This window comes from Oncorhynchus kisutch, linkage group LG17 (assembly GCF_002021735.2).
Source record: "Oncorhynchus kisutch isolate 150728-3 linkage group LG17, Okis_V2, whole genome shotgun sequence".
Classification (NCBI taxonomy): domain Eukaryota; kingdom Metazoa; phylum Chordata; class Actinopteri; order Salmoniformes; family Salmonidae; genus Oncorhynchus; species Oncorhynchus kisutch.
In genome coordinates this window covers 47,173,200-47,190,708 of record NC_034190.2, presented here as the reverse complement: position 1 = coordinate 47,190,708, position 17,509 = coordinate 47,173,200, and the positions used below count along the sequence as shown (strand labels likewise).

At 43.3% G+C, this 17,509-nt stretch overlaps 1 pseudogene; it reads left to right on the top strand.

Moving 5' to 3' along the window:
• Positions 1-10,776: 10,776 nt before the first annotated feature.
• LOC109906964 (5-aminolevulinate synthase, nonspecific, mitochondrial-like) lies at positions 10,777-14,592 on the top strand (annotated as a pseudogene).
• The last annotated feature ends 2,917 nt before the right edge of the window (positions 14,593-17,509 follow it).

Genomic DNA, 17,509 nt, shown 5'->3' with positions numbered 1-17,509 from the left:
TGTGTCGACAGAGTCACTAAAGGTTTTGAACCTTAATCGCTGAAGCTGAAATAACTTCCTGACTCTGAATCGTTGTCAGTTTGATAAAATATGTGTTTTTTTTTAAAAGCACCAGCTACACACACACACCAACACACACACACACATGCAAATCTGGATGGTCTGATTTGTGGAGGTCTTTAATGTGCACAGGCTTTGGAGACCTCATGCTTAGAACAAAGCAGACTGTCCGGTTGAGTCTCCATCAAGCCTTATAGCTCAAAGCCCATTTTGGCTTGGCTGTTTCAAATGTGAGAATCCCACAGATTGGGAGGCAAAGGTTTCACAGAGGAATTGCAGTCGAGGTATGGGGGAGGCTTTATACTTCTCACAGGTAGCCCCCCAGGGTTTAGGATTCGTCTTAGAATGATCACAAAGGCGACGGGCTCCTTTGCAGAGCTGATCAAAGACACAGGACCAAATGTTCAGATTCTGTGAAGAATTCTTTCACAAATCATTTTTCTTCTTCATTCATTCCCAACTTGAGGTTTTAACAACACCGTTGGCCTTCAAAATGACTTCAGGAACTTCTGTCACCACAGTTTCGGAGCAACTGTTCCTCATCTGTCCCCCCCCCCTCCTCCACCATCTACAAACTTGTGCTGAGCAACACGTGCTACAAATGTCCCATGTTATGTCAGATAGGGAACGCACACGAAAATACATCCTTGCTGTAACAACCTACAGTGCTTTGAGAAGTTGTTCTCTCTTTTTTATACAGGGAGGGGGCTTCATCTCAGGTGATCTGTGTTACCTGCAGGAGGACGGCACCAGGGTGGACTGTCAATCCAGCTCCACTGTACGTCCCACTAACACTCTGACTACGTTCCGCCAGTGTCGTAGCATCGTCACAGTATGGTCAGGTCCCTGTCGAATATGCATATGGTGTTACATATTTATTATGCAGTAAACATCATCCACCATCTATGTCCGCAAACACTAAAAACTCCTCCCATTTCAACAACATAACAGAGATCCGTAGTCTCCTATCCCAAACCTATTGAATCCTGTGTTCACCTCTCTGGCCACAATTTCCAAGTTCAACCCATGTACTAATCACTCGGTTTAACAGCATAACTGTTCAGAAAAGAAAACAACCTCAAGCTATTTACTTTCATTATCTCCACTGTTTGTGTGTTGCATAAATCACATGTTAACCAAACAGCCAGATTGATATCTCATTATCAGTTTTAGCTTGAAAGCTAACTCATGGTTTCTCTGTTTTCATGGTTGCTTTAAACTGAATGTGTCAATCACACCTATTCTGAATCTGTTTTGTGTGTGTGTGTCAGGGTAAAGGTGTCCCAGATGTGAACAGCAGGCTCATGGGGAGAAAGCTTTGGGACACCCTGCACATCCCCATTTTTGCTCTGGTGGATGCTGACCCTTATAGTAATACTACTCTCCACTCTTGTGTCCTATCACGCACACACAGAGGGGTTGCGTGTCCTGCTAAGCCCACAGACCCCTCCCTATCTGATGTGTCATGGTAGTTGGAATGGGTATTGTTTGTGTTAGCATGTTCTAGCCTAGTGGAATCATCACACTGGGGCCCCTGGACTCAATGACATCGACTGTCCCTATCCATACGGCACCTCTCTGCTCCCCTCCTCTCTCCTCACATCGCATGGCAAGTCGCATGTGTAATGCTTTGTTCTATCTCCCCTTAGCTACATGTCTCAAAGGATAATTGCTCTGGTATGGTAGTGATTGTAGGCTCTTTCTCTCTCTCTCTCTCTCTCTCTCTTGCTCTCTCTCTCTCTCTCTCTCTCTCTCTCTCTCTCTCTCTTCTCTCTCTCTCTCTCTCTCTCTTCTCTCTCTCTCTCTCTCTCTCTCTCTCTCTCTCTCTCTCTCTCTCTCTTCTCTCTCTCTCTCTCTTCTCGCTCTCTCTCCTCTCTCTCTCTCTCTCTCTCTCGCTCTCTGTCTCTCTCGCTCTCTCTATCTCTTCTCTCTCTCTCTCTCTCGCGCTCTCTCGCTCTCTCTCTCTCTTCTCTCTCTCACTCTCTCTCTCGCTCTCTCTCACTCTCTCGCTCTCTCTCTCTCTTCTCTCTTCTCTCTATCTCTCTCTTCTCTCTCTCTCGCTCTCGCACTCTCTCTCTCTCTCTTCTCTCTCTCTCGCTCTCTCTCTCTTCTCTCTCTCTCTCACTCTCTCTCTCTATTCTCTCTCTCTCGCTCTCGCTCTCTCTCGCTCTCTCTCACTCTCTCGCTCTCTCTCTCTCTCACCTCTCTCTCTCTCTCTCTCTTCTCTCTCGCTCTCTCTTCTCTCTCTCTCTCTCTCTCTCTCTCTCTCGCTCTCTCTCTCTGTCTCTCTCTCGCTCCCTCTATCTCTCTCACTCTCTCTCTCTCTCTATTCTCTCTCTCTCTCTCTCACTCTCTCGCTCTCTCTCTCTCACCTCTCTCTCTCTCTCTCTCTCTCTCTCTCTCTCTCTCTCTCTCTCTCTCTCTCTCTTCTCTCTCTCTCTTCTCACTCTCTCTCTCTCTCTCTTCTCTCTCTCTCTTCTCTCTCTCACTCTCTCTCTCTATTCTCTCTCTCTCTCTCTCACTCTCTCGCTCTCTCTCTCTCACCTCTCTCTCTCTCTCTCTCTCTCTCTCTCTCTCTCTCTCTCTTGCTCTCTCTCTCTCTCTCTCTCTCTCTCTCTCTCGCTCTCTCTCTCTCACTCTCTCTCTCTCTCTCTCTCTCTCACCTCTCTCTCTTCTCTCTCTCTCTCTCTCTCTCCCAGGCATTGAGATCATGTGCATCTACAAGTACAGATCAGTGATGAGTCCTCCCATGGCTATGTATTTCTGTACATTATCGAACATGGCCTGTGCGGTGTCTAACAGCTAACACGTTGCCTTTGATCGCGTGCAACTACGTCAGCGATTTTAATTGGCTGATGCTTTCACTTAACCTTGAACATAAACTTTTTTTTATTGTTTGCTAGTACGCCCCCCCCCCCCCCCCCCCACCACTGCACAATTCATGATCAAAACATCCACATCTTCTGCTGTTTGGACATAAATGGAGGGAGCATTTACTATGTTTCAGGGTATTTCCTTTATTTCAGTTGTAGCAACATAATTAATATATTTATCTTAGTATTGTCATTTCGAAGACCATCATCCAAAGCAACTTACAGTTACGGGGGCAGGAGAAAGAGTTTGTATTGCACCTCTCAACCCGCTCAGAGAATAGCTGAAAGCCAGGTGGGTCGGTCTGTGTCGTAAACATGCCCCTAGTCTCCACTAACCTCCTCTGAAGAAACTGTAAGCTTGTAGTCCTTCACTCCTGTTTTATGACACGTAAGCGGCATTCTCTGAGTGTGTTTTTAGCAGTGGAGGCTCCTCAGAGGAGGAAGGGGAGGACCATCCTCCTCAGTGAATTTCATTTTTTTTTAAGTGAAACATTTCAAAAGATATTCCTTTTAGATAAAGCTATAATTGATTATAACACACTGTTTTGCTATGAAGGTCAACAATAGCCTCAACAGCCCTCTGTAGGGTAGCACCATAATGTAGCTAGCTTCTGTCCTCCTCTGGGTACATTGACTTCAATACAAAACCTAAGAGGCTCATGTTTCTCTCCCCCTTAGACTTACACAGTAATTATGACAACTTCCGGAGGACATCCTCTATCCTAACAGAGGTCTTGCAGCATGAACTGATATATATATGTTTTACTATATTCTACATTGTAGAATAATAGTGAAGACATCACAACTATTAAATAGCACACATGTTAAACAAATCAAAACATATTTTATATTCTTCAAAGTAGACACCCTTTGCCTTGATGACAGCTTTGCACACTTTTGGAATTCTCTCAACCAGCTTCATGAGGAATGCCTTTCCAACCTGTCTTGAAGGAGTTCCAACGTAAGCCTAAATGCTCAAGTAAAACGGAAATGCTCAGTACATTGTTCAAGGGCAAAGTAGCCTAATTGTACAGTGCATTTTCACAAAGCATGTGCAAGGTATGATTTATTAATTTACAATTTTTCCTCTCACAAAGCATGCACAAGGTGTCAATTTAGGCTATTGTTAGATTTGTTTTCTTTCAGCAAGATATTAGGCTATAATTCAATAGGCCTAAATATTCAATAAATAAATGAATAACTTGAAGATAAAGGTAATTGTTCAATAATAAAAATGGAACTGTACAGTGCATTTTCTGTATTTGAAGGTTAGGGTCGGAAGCGGGCCTCAGATTTTCACTTTAACATAGTCAGGCAGTTGCGGATGGGTTATTTGCAATTGAAGGTCGGGGGGGGGGGATGGACAAACAGCAGACCCGTGCATCACTAGTTTCCACAGACAGCCCAGTTCTGATCTTTCGCCAATTGTATGACCTAGTATGTATTGAGCTAGCTACCAGCTCTTTTGTGAAATAGATAAGATCACACCTTGTGGTCCAGGCACAACTCTGTTTGCACATCCCTCCTCTTGCAAATCTCTTAAGAACGCATGTTTTGTCCTTGTTCCAGATGGAAACGATGCAACAGACCAAGGTGAAAGCTGAGATCCAGTCCCTGGGGTCCATAGCCGGGTCTACCTGCCCAACAAGCTGCACTACGGGGGGCTGGATATGATCGCACACTGCCACTCTGTGGTGAGATGTGGGAATTGATTTTGGCTGGATTCAAGCGCTCATGTATAGATGAGGTATAGTTGCAGTGTTTTTTATTTGTGTCTGGATACTAAAAAGGTAAATGTGTATTGTCTGACGTTTCGTTGGTCTCCTGGTAGTATTGGCTGGTCTAGTTCTATGGGAGGTATTGCATACTTTCCATAGAGGTTATGGTATCATCCTCAAACAAATCCTGTGGGAGGGCATTTAGACACTGTGACATACAGACACTGGCTGTTAGTAATTGTGCATCCAGCTTGGTGTGTGCCCACTGAGGCAGTAGGCTGTCATCACACTTGGCAAAATGCACATCAGTCAATTCAAATCTTCAATTTACTTGCAGGAGATAGAATGCTACATTGTAGCTGGTCCAATCCCATCAGATAAACTGGCACACGTAAAGGCTACAGCATGCCTCACTGAACTGAACAAGTATGCGTGCATAGTACTCCCGCAAAAAAACTTCGCTTTAAAAAATTGTCAATAGTACTATTTGTCAATTTTGAGATGCCTTAGCCAGTATACACTTCCTTAAAATAGTCAGAATGAATCTATATAGATAACTCAATAAATGTGTCATTAAAGTGGCAATATGTCACATAGATATGCAAGTTATTCTACGTGAAAGCAAGTAGAAGAAGCGGTAGATATGTTCTATGTGTTCTTTTTCTATGCATCCCAATCTTAAGTTTTTAGCAACCAGGAAATGGCGGCGCGATTCCTGCCTAGTGCAACTTTAATGTTGATGTTTTTGCTGAGGAGATCTTTGTCGAGCAATTTTGCATCTGACTAGGATGTTTGGTGCAAAAATGTGCATAATATGACAACAGGCACTTTATTGAAGAATCCCTTATGTTGACCAATCACCGACGAGGGGGCAAAGACTTAAAAAAATATATTTGCCCCAAAAAACTTGTCCAAAACGAGCAAAATCATCACAAAATGTCGTCATAATATGCACAAACTTTTCTGAACTGTTTCAGCTGGGAAGCATGCGGACGCCTTTAGCCCCATACTAACCTCACCAGGTGGCAGTGATTATTTCCTGTAACAAATTCTGCGTAAGCCTATCAAAGTTTAAAACTTGTTCTCCACAAACAAATGGCATTTCTGCGATTTTGATATTGGTGAACTAATCCACCAAGGGGATATAATTTAAACCTCCAAATTTAAGGTTTACTTTCGTTTCCCTTTACTTGGTCTGTCTCAAGTGTTGAGTACCAATATTGCATGGTCATCGCATAATTTTACTAGGCTACTTACTAACATTTGACACAGCTTGTATTCGCCTATCCGTTTCACACATATTCATGTGCTTTCACAGCAATAAAGAGGTAGGAGGATTATACAACATGTAAGTTTATATTCGTACATCGGGGGGGGGGGGGGGGGGGGGGACTGACGTTGAAGACGCTTGTGGTCTTGTAAAACAGCTGTAATTGACTGCTTACTGCTATCACTAATTGGTGGTGAGATGCACTAAAGCGACAAGGCCAGAGACGACGTGATTACAATAGCAGCAAGTTCGAACTCCCCACAGGGCAAGTTATTTTATTTGAAGGAAAGAATATTGTTGGTCCTGGAGTCAAATAACACATACGTGACAAAGTAGATGGTCAGTACAGGTGCATCAAAGCTGGGACCGAGAGACTGAAAAACAGCTTCTATCTCAAGGCCATCAGACTGCTAAACAGCCATCGCTAACACAGAGAGGGTGCTGCCTACATCATTGGCCACTTAAATAACTGGATCACTAGTCACTTTAATATTGTTGATGTATTTTACACTACTCATCTCATGTGTATACTGTATCTTATACCATCTATTGCATCTTGCCTATGCCGCATGGTCATCACTCATCCATATATTTACATGTACATATTCGTATTCCATCCCTTTAGCTTTGTATGTATTAGGTAGTTGTCGTGGAACTGTTAGATTACTTGTTAGATGTAATTGAACACTCGCATTAACATCTGCTAACCATGTGTATGTGACCAATACAATTTGATTTGATTTGCGATGGTTATAAAAAATGCATGTAAACCATTGTACATGTACATGTAAGTGTAGGCCTATACGTCGAATGTAATATAGCCTATATTAGTGACTATTATTCATGTAACAGTGCCAGTTGCCTATGTGTCTGGCGATGCACTCTCACACACACAAGTTATCACACACACGCACACACACCTCATACTCACAAACACACGCACACACACACACACTCACACACGCACTCACACACAAACACAGCCCACACTGCTGTCCCATGTTATAGAGAAATGAAACTACTGGACACTTCCCCTTTTATACTGTGTATTTAAATACTGCATTCTTGACATAGCTCATTCTACTATTTATAATACTGTATCCAAGAAAATGCAAAAATCCAGTATTTACATACAAATATGCAGTTTATAAACAGTGTAACTAAAATTGTATTAACACACACCGCATATTTATTTCAATACTGGATTCTTGACATGGCTCACTCTTATATATATCTAAACTCAGAAAAAAAACATTATCTCACTGTCAACTGCTTTCATTTTCAGCAAACTTAACATGTGTAAATATTTGCATGAACATAACCAGATTCAACAACTGAGACATAAACTGAACAAGTTCCACAGACATGTGACTGACAGAAATTGAATAATGTGTCCCTGAACAAAGGGGGGGCTCAAAATTAAAAGTAACAGTCAGTATATGGTGTGGCCACCAGCTGCATTAAGTACTGCAGTGCATCTCCTCCTCATGGACTGCACCAGATTTGCCAGTTCTTGCTGTGAGATGTTATCCCACTCTTCCACCAAGGCACCTGCAAGTTCCTGGACATTTCTGGGGGGAATGGCCCTAGCCCTCACCCTCTGATCCAACAGGTCCCAGGTGTGCTCAATGGGATTGAGATCCGGGCTCTTCGCTGACCATGGCAGAACACTGACATTCCTGTTTTGCAGGAAATTATGCACAGAATGAGCAGTATGGCAGGTGGCATTGTCAAGCTGGAGGGTCATGTCAGGATGAGCCTGCAGGAAGGGTACCACATGAGGGAGGAGGATGTAAGATGTCTGTAAGATGCCTGTAAGATGTCTTCCCTGTAGGATGTCTTCCCCGTAAGATTGCCTGCAATGACAACAAGCTCGTCTGATGATGCTGTGACACACCACCCGAGACCACGACGGACTTTTTGCTAGTCATGTCTGGTCCAGCGACGGTGGGTTTGTGCCCATAGGCGACATTGTTGCCAGTGATGTCTGGTGAGGACCTGCCTTACAACAGGCCTACAAGTCCTCAGTCCAGCCTCTCTCAGTCTATTGCAGACAGTCTGAGCACTGATGTGGGGATTATGCGTTCCTGGTGTAACATGGGCAGTTGTTGTTGCCATCCTGTACCTGTCCCGCAGGTGTGATGTTCGGAAGTACCGATCCTGTGCAGATGTTGTTACACGTGGTCTGCCACTGTGAGGACGATCAGCTGTCCGTCCTGTTTCTCTGTAGTGCTGTCTTAGGTGTCTCACAGTATGGATATTGCAATTTATTGCCCTGGCCACATCTGCAGTCCTCACGCCACCTTGCAGCATGCCTAAGGCACGTTCACGCAGATGAGCAGGGGCCCCGGGCATCTTTCTTTTGGTGTTTTTCAGAGTCAGTAGAAAGGCCTCTTTAGTGTCCTAAGAGTTCATAACTGTGACCTTAATTGCCTACCGTCTGTAAGCTGTTAGTGTCTTAAAGACCGTTCCACATGTGCATGTTCATTAATTGTTTATGGTCCATTGAACAAGCATGGGAAACAGTGTTTAAGATCTGTGAAGTTATTTGAATATTTACGAATGATCTTTTCAAAGACAGGATCGTGGAAAAGCGACGCTTCTTTTTTTTGCTGAGTTTACTGCAAATAATTCTTAGTATAGCTTATGTCAATTAATCTGGTGTACATACATATTGCATTTGTATAACTGTTACAGTGCTATTTGGGGTTTTTAATCATTTCTTGTATATTTAAATGTTTTACTTATTTGTGTACTCGTTTGACATTTTACTGCATTGTTACAGTAGGAGCTAGTAACAATCATTTTACTGCAACCCCTATAAGATCTGCTGAACTGTGTATGCGAGCAATTAACTTTGATTTGTTGTCTACAGTGAAAAATTTGCCAGATCATTTATCAAGTGCAACTACATCGACAATTTAACTTTAAATAAAACCTAAACATGTTCTAATGTTTGCGACTATGGCCCTGGAGTGGCAACCCTTACAGAGTGCATTCGGAAAGTATTCAGACCCCTTGAGTTTCTCCACATTTTGTTACATTACAGCCTTATTCTAAAATGGATTCAATTGTTTTTTTTCTTCCCTTTTGGAAGGTGGACCTTTGCCCCAGTCTGAGGTCCTCGGAGCTCTGGAGCAGGTTTTCATCAAGGAACTCTTGGTACTTTGCTTCGTTCATCTTTGCCTCGATCCTGACTAGTCTCCCAGTCCTTGCCGCTGAAAAACATCCCCACATTATGATGCTGCCACCAACATGCTTCACTGTAGGAATCGTGCCAGGTTTCCTCCAGACGTGACATTTGGTATTCAGGTCAAATAGCTAAATCTTGGTTTCATCTGACCAGTAAATCTTGTTTCTCATGGTCTGAGAGTCCTTTAAGTGCATCTTGGCAAACTCAAAGCAGGCTGTCATGTGCCTTTTACTGAGGAGTGGCCACGCTACCATAAAGCCCTGACTGGTAGAGTGCAGCAGAGATGGTTGTCCTTCTAGAAGGTTCTCCAATCTCCACAGAGGAACTCTGGAGCTCTGTCAGAGTGACCATCGGGTTCTTGGTCACCTCCCTGACCAAGGCCCTTCCCCCTGATTGCCTAGTTTGGCTGGGCGGCCAGCTTAAGGAAGAGTCTTCCATTTAAAAATTATGGAGGCCACTGTATTCTTGGGGACCTTAAATGCTGCAGACTTTTTTGTTTTTTTTTCTCAGATCTGTGCCTCGACACAATCCTGTCTTAGAGCTCTACAGGCAATTCCTTCAACCACATGGCTTGGTTTTTACTGACATGCACTGTCAACTGTGGCACATTATATAGACAGGTGTATGTCTTTCCAAATCATGTCCAATCAGTTGAATTTACCACAAGTGGACTCCTATCATGTTGTAAAAGCATCTTTAGGATGATCAATTAAAACATGATACACCTGAGAAATATTTGTAATAAATGTGCAAAAAAACATTTTTCACTCTGTCATTATGGGGTATTACAGTGGGGCAAAAAAGTATTTAGTCAGCCACCAATTGTGCAGGTTCTCCCACTTAAAAAGATGAGAGCTATGACAGACAAAATGAGGGGAAAAAAATCCAGAAAATCACATTGTAGGATTTTTTATGAATTTATTTGCAAATTAAATATGTTCATGTTTCAGCATGATAATACACGGCCCCATGTGCATGGATCTTTACACAATTCCTGGTTGCTGAAAATGTCCCAGTTCTTCCGTGGCCTGCATACTCACCAGACATGTCACCCATTGAGCATGTTCGGAATGCTCTGGATCAACGTGTACGGCAGGGTGTTCCAGTTCCTGCCAATATGCAGCAACTTTGCACAGCCATTGAAGTGGAGTGGGACAACATTCCACAAGTCACAATCAACAGCCTGATCAACTCTATATAAAGGAGACGTGTCAGGCTGCATGAGGCAAATGGTGGTCACACCAGATACTGACTGGTTTTCTGATCCACACCCTACCTTTTCTTTAAGGTATCTGTGACCAACAGATGCATAACTGTATTCCCAGTCATGTGAAATCCATAGATTTAGGTCGAATGAATGTATTTAAATTGACTGATTTCCTTACATGAAAACGAAAAGGAGAGCTGCACACTCTAGGAGCTCAGATTAAATAATTAAATAATCTAATTTACAACGTTTCGACAGACTAGCTGTCTTCATGAGGGTATATTGATTTCCTTACGTGAATTGTAACTCAGCAAAATATTTTACATTTTTGCATGTTGAGTTTATATTTCTGTTCAGTGTATTTTCATATTTTCCTCAGTGCACTAATAGGCCTACACAATTAAATCAAAGACGGATACATGTATTTAAGTTAATCAAATGTCCTCCTGTTGTTGATGGTAGAGTCAGAGCAGGGGGTCCAGCTACCCCCGGGCCACCCAATGCCCCATGCTGGCCAGCCGGTGTGCTCCATATTCCCCTTCCTGGTGTCTGGAATGGTGCAGAAGAACACCAACGTGGTGAGGGAGGCCTACATCGAGCTGTCAGAGGAAATACAGGACAGGAGTACAGTCCACACAGGTAAAAATGCGACCGGTCTTTGACCTTTTCCACTCAGTTGTGTAAGCAGTTATATGTGTGTTAGGAAAGCTTGGTGTGGATAGTCACCTTTCAAGAAATCCCAGGACTTTTGTCATACTACACCTAGTCTAGTAGAACTACTAGTAAAAGCTACCTAGGTGAGGTGGAAGTGGTTTTGCTACTGTAGGAGTCTAGTTGATCACTCTTTTAAACCGTCTTTATCCCCCTTTATTGATACAGAGAAGTCTGAGTCTACCGGATGTTTACGACGGTGAAAGGGCGCGCCAAGTCCTTCCCCATGGCAGACAACTGCTCAGAGTCGCTTCTCATGAAGAGAGACGTGTCTGTGTGGTGCAGCAATGACGACCTGGGCATGAGCCGGCGACCCAGAGCCTTTCAGGCCATCATGTGAGTGGGGCACACAGGTCACCGGAACTGTAGATAGTTGATTAAGGATGGTTTAAGATGGATGGAGGTCGACTAGATGGACAGAGATCCTAGCCATAGGCATGCAGTTATAACATTGTATTCATTTTAGAAATGTGTAGTTCCACCCATAGTTTTCCAGGCAAGACGACAATCTCTTATCAAAGGCCTCTCTTCTCTTTCTTTAGGGATACATTACAGAAGCACGGTGCGTGAGCAAGAGGAACACAGAACATCCTCATGGACCAATAAGTTCCAGGTCGACTTGGAGTAAGTTCCAGGTCAACTTGGAGTACGAGCTGGCCGACCTGCGTGGCAAAGACGCTGCGCTGCTCTGCACGTCCTGCCACAGTGTTCACTCTGGGTAACACACTGCTGGGTACTGATGCTGATTCTGACATGACTGATCCAAACGGAGTAGTTTTTCATACCCTTGTTCTTTCCCGTGTTCTATAGTAGATTCATTTTACATTCTATGACATGCTCATGGACAGAATGAGCTCTTAATGATCTGCATTAAAAACAGCCATTTTGTTCTTTTCTGCTCCCAGGTCGTGAGATGCAGGGAACCGTGCATCAGTGATGCAGGGTATAAGGAACAGTGGGGCCAAGAAGTGAATCTTCCATCACCATGACATCAAACATGTAATAGTGCTGCTACTTAAGTCTGACCCTACCACCCTTATGATTGTGGCCTTTGAGATGGTGCACTCCATGGACGCAGATAGCAATGCAGATAGCCCGGTTAGCCAATGTGCGGGAGCTCTAGTTGGTTGGCCCAATTGAGGTAATAAGTACATAAATGTATAGTTAAAGTGACTACGAATATATGATAAACAGAAAGTAGCAGCAGCGTAAAAAGAGGGGTTGGGGGGGGCACACAATGCAAATAGTCCGGGTAACCATTTGATTACCTGTTCAGGAGTCTTATGGCTTGGGGATAAAAACTGTTGAGAAGCCTTTTTGTCCTAGACTTGGCACTCCGGTAAAGCTTGCCATGCGGTACTAGAGAAAACAGTCTATGACTAGGGTGGCTGGGGTCTTTGACTATTTTTAGGGCCTTCCTCTGACACCGCCTGGTGTGGAGGTCCTAGAAGGCAGGCAGCTTAGCCCCAGTGATGTACTGGGCCATGTGCACTACCCTCTGTAGTGCCTTGTGGTCAGAGGCCGAGCAATTCCCATACCGGGCAGTGATGCAGCTGTAGAACCTTTTGAGGATCTCAGGACCCATGCCAAATCTTTTAGTTTCCTGAGGGGGAATAGGCTTTGTCATGCCCTCTTCACGGCTGTCTTGGTGTGTTCAGACCATTCTAGTTTGTTGTTGATGTGGACACCAAGGAACTTGAAGCTCTCAACCTGCTCCACTACAGCCCCGTCGATGAGAATGGGGGCGTGCTCGGTCCTCCTTTTCCTGTAGTCCACAATCATCTCCTTAGTCTTGGTTACGTTGAGGGATAGGTTGTTATTCTGGCACCACCCGGCCAGGTCTCTGACCTCCTCCCTATAGGCTGTCTCGTTTGGAAAGTTGAAAGTACTACTTAAGTAGTTTTTGGGGTTTTCTGTACTGAACTATTTATATTTTTGACTACTTTTACTTTACTACTGTACATACCGAAAGAAAATAATGTACTTTTTACTCCATACATTTTACCTGAGCCCCAAAAGTCCATTTTAAATGCTTAGCAGGACCGGAAAATTATGTAATTCACACACTTATCAAGAGAATATCCCTGGTCTTCCCCACTGCCTCTGACGTGGCAGACTCACTAAACACTCGCTTTGTTTGTAAATGATGTCTGAGTGTTGGAGTGTGCCCCTGGCAAGAAAATAGTGCCGTCTGGTTTGCTTAATATAAGGTATTTGAAATCATTTATATTTTTGCTTTTGATATATTTTAGCAATTACATTTACTATTTATACTTAAGTATATTTAAAACCAAATACTTTGACTTTTAGACTTTTACTCGAGTAGTATTTTACTGGGTGACTCGCTATTACTTGAATCATTTCCTATTAAGGTATCTTTACTATTACTTAAGTATGACAATTGAGTACTTTTTCCACCGCTTTCAATCCAAACAAATCATACACACATTAGTTCACAAACCTTCATTCAAAAAGTGGATGAACATTTGAAAAATCTGTTTAAACAAAATTGCAACACTTAATGATTGATAAACACTCTACAGAAGAGAAAAAAAGCTTAAATTAATATTGGTGTTTATCAAATATTTAACTCACTCCCAGACCGTCATATTAATTAAATACATCTTTACCTGGTTTATGCCTTACCTTACCTCATTTATTCTTCCCAGGTAGGGCGCTTGGTTTTGTTGGCGGCTACATCGTCGGTACCAATGCCCTGGTGCCCTGGTGCCCTGGTGCCCTGGTGCCCTGGTGGACACTGTGTGCTCCTACGCAGTAGGCTTCATCTTCACCTCGCTGCCCCCCATGCTGTTGGCCTTGGCCCGGGAGTCCATCCAGACCCTGAATGGGGAGGAGGGCCGCGTGCTGCGCACGAAACACCAGAGGAACGTCAAGCTGCTGCACCAGATGCTGATGGACTCAGTCCACAGTCCACTGCCCCAGCCACATCATCCCTGTCAGGGTAAGCCTGGCCTGTTAATCGAGATTCAAACCATGGAAACGAGAGAAGGAAAATCCTATCAACTTTGGATGTTATATTTCATCCCTGAAGAAAGCAATTTATATTATCACCTGATGATTAATCTTTGACCCATTGTTCCAGGTGGTGGACCCTGCGAAGAATACAGAGGTGTGTGACATCATGATGTCTCGCTACCACATCTACGTGCAAGACATCAATTACCCCATGGTGGCCCGGGGAGAGGAGGGCCTCCGCATCGCCCCCACCCCACATCACACACCCCAGATAATGCAGTACTTTTTCGGTAAGCACACACCCCAATGAGTCTTTGTGGTTTTGAATCCAGTAGTTACAATTGCGATTGATTAAATATGAATGTTTTTCTCTCCACAGAGCATCTGGTGAAGGCCTGGAAGGAGGTAGGTCTGGAGCTGAAGCTTCACTCGTCAGGGGAGTGTAACTTCTGCCAGCAGCCGCTAGATTTTGAGCTGATGACAGAGAGAGAGAAGTCATCGCCATGAGTAACATGATATCGACCAGGGCCTAACATTTTAACCCCAGAAATGATATTTTAAGATATTTGTTCTCTTATCTATGTATAATTCACCATTTATGAAATATTCTTATTTACAAGTAAATGGTTGGGGAAAGTTATGCTTTGGCTATTATGTTGTGTTTTGAGCAACTGGAAATTAAATTATTTAACATTATCTCAACCAAATATCAGCTTTGACAAACATTAAATATAACCTCTGCTCTGCCACATCTCACGGGAGGGATTCAGCAAATCTGCAACCACTGTGAGAACACACGTTCGTTGTATAACTCTTTTCTCTACCCATTTTAGAATGTTTTTCTGACATGGAGGATTTGGATACAGTTGGTCCAAAGGGATAGAACCTAGAACCTGCACATTCAATGTTTTTCACAAGTTGCAAATGCATTTCTATGTCAATATGTAAGTCATTTTTCGTAGACGTTAACCTTGGGGTGTGGCTATTCCTCTAACAGCACCCTTGAGCCAACACCTAAATCATAATAATATCCTCTTCTTAACTGTGTTTCAACGCGTTGAAGAATGTAGCATTGTGCCCCTTCACGCACTTCCATGTAACTCTGGGCCTTCAATAATTGCTCCTTTAACATTAGCAAAAGACTCTCAGGCGGAGCAGAACAAGTCACCTCTTGAATTGACCACACTCATTCACTGTTTTGACTCTAACTAATCTAGGTTTAGAAGGCTTCAAATGGAGAGTCAACATTCCAGCATATTACACATTAGTGCTTAACAGATTCAGAGAGCTTTAATGTCCTCAAAGAGGCCATTCATTTTTGCAGCATTCACAATACATACAGACCAGACACATTAAAAATGCAACATTAAAATCGCGAAGGATATTTGTGAGCAAGTAGACTGGATAAGTGCAGGTTCATGATAGAAATGTCAAAAAATGGCCTGCTTGAACATGTTAATTCATGTGCAAGTGCTAAAGTGCTATTAGTCCAACATTTTATTATGTTACAGTAAAGAATTTGAAATAAAAAGGCTCTGTTTGTTTTTGGCTTTTGGTTGCCTATACTTGCCGCCAGAGAGGATGTGCTGGAATTTGGGGTGGAGTTGGCGGTAAGTGTCAAATACTATCATTGGCCTTCTGGAGGGCTCTTGCACAGCCAATTCTTCTGTGCGACCTTGTCATAAGCTTGAGCTCAACATGCAATTTCCATTTGCTCCTTAGTACTTTTGCACTTCATATGCATAAGGCCACTTGGTCATGAGACCCTTCATAACTCGGGTCACTACTTGGGGTTCCATTTGACACACTATCAAAGTGTGTGAATATCATCGTGATCGTAGCATATTCGCACCGTACAGTGTAGCTGATCGGTGCATTCAACATCCCTTTCTTCTTTCCACCAGAGGGAGCACCAGCGCACCTTATTTCAAGGAGTCGGGTTGCCTCATTTTCCGTGAGTGCAGCAATTGCAATGTGACACTAGACGGGAATAATGCAACACGCACCATCTCCTTGGTCTAAGGGTTAAGCAACGTTTTGAAGACAATACGTTTGAACCTGTTTTAACGTTAATGTTAATTTGTCAGGATATAAATATGAAAGAAACCATCTAATTTCGTCTGTCCACATTTTCTAGTGTAGAGTTAAAGCCGCCACTCTATTATTTACGAGGGTTACCTACATGCCAGAAGAGGCTGTTGGGAGGAGCTATAGGAGAACGGGCTCGTTGGAATGGCTGGAATTATTGGAACGGTATCAAACACATCAACCACATCAACCACGCCATAACAATGAGCCTGTCCTGATAAAGCTCCTCCCACCAGCCTCCTCTGCTACACACTTAACATCTGCACATGACAAGAGCGTTGTACATAATGGGGTGAGGGAGAGGGTTCGAAGAGCCAGGATCCTGCAAATCAAAGATATTCCTGCTGTTCCTGAGAGAGAGAGAGAGAGAGAGAGAGAGAGAGAGAGAGAGAGAGAGAGAGAGAGAGAGAATTACCATGAGCTCACATTCTGAGTTTATTATGTAATTGGAATGCTTCTCTGAGTGCACTAGTCAAGCGACCAGCACCACTAGTGCACTTGGCAGAATGTTCTGTACACTACGTTCTGCATTTGACCAAATTGTCTTACACCAACATCATTCATCATAGATTAAATGCACACCCTGCAGTTCCTTATCAGGGCAGAACAGAGGCAGGACCCATGCCTCTGCACTGCACACTCTCTGGGGAGAAAACAGGGTGCATGCATGTGGGTGAGAAGACAACACACGTGTGAGAGAGAGAGAGAGAGAGAGAGAGAGAGAGAGAGAATGCAGGTTCAGCTCTGCTCCCCTCCTTTTTGCATTAATCCTGCGAGCGCTGCACATCTGTGTCTCCCCCACTCACGTGCACAGACAGATGAGCTGAATGGCTGGCTTCCCATTGCACTCAACACAAACACACTCTTTCCCTCTCTCTCTCTTTAGCACACACACACACATTCTCTTTCTCTCACACACAAAAACAGACACTGAGGGTGGTCCTGCGGATTCTTGCCACAGCAATCATCGTCTTTGTAGTCCACAATGTGATGATAACAAAACACAAAATCCTCTGTTGTTTTTTATGAAAGAAAGAGAGCAAAATATCTCTTCTGGCAAGACATACAGTACCAGTCAAAAGTTTGAACACACCTACTCATTCTCTACACTGTAGAATAGTGAGGACATCAAAACTATGAAAAAAAAACACAATTGAAATCATGTAGTAACCAAAAAATGTTAAACACATCAAAATATATTTTAGATTCTTCAAAATAGCCACCCTTTGCCTTGATGTCAGCTTTGCACACTCTTGGCATTCTCTCAACCAGCTTCACCTGGAGTGCTTTCCAACAGTCTCGAAGGAGTATGCTGAGCACATGTTGGCTACTTTTTCTTCACTCTTCACAACTCATCCCAAGCCATCTCAACTTGGTTGAGGTTGGGTGATTGTGGAGTTCAAGTCATCTGAT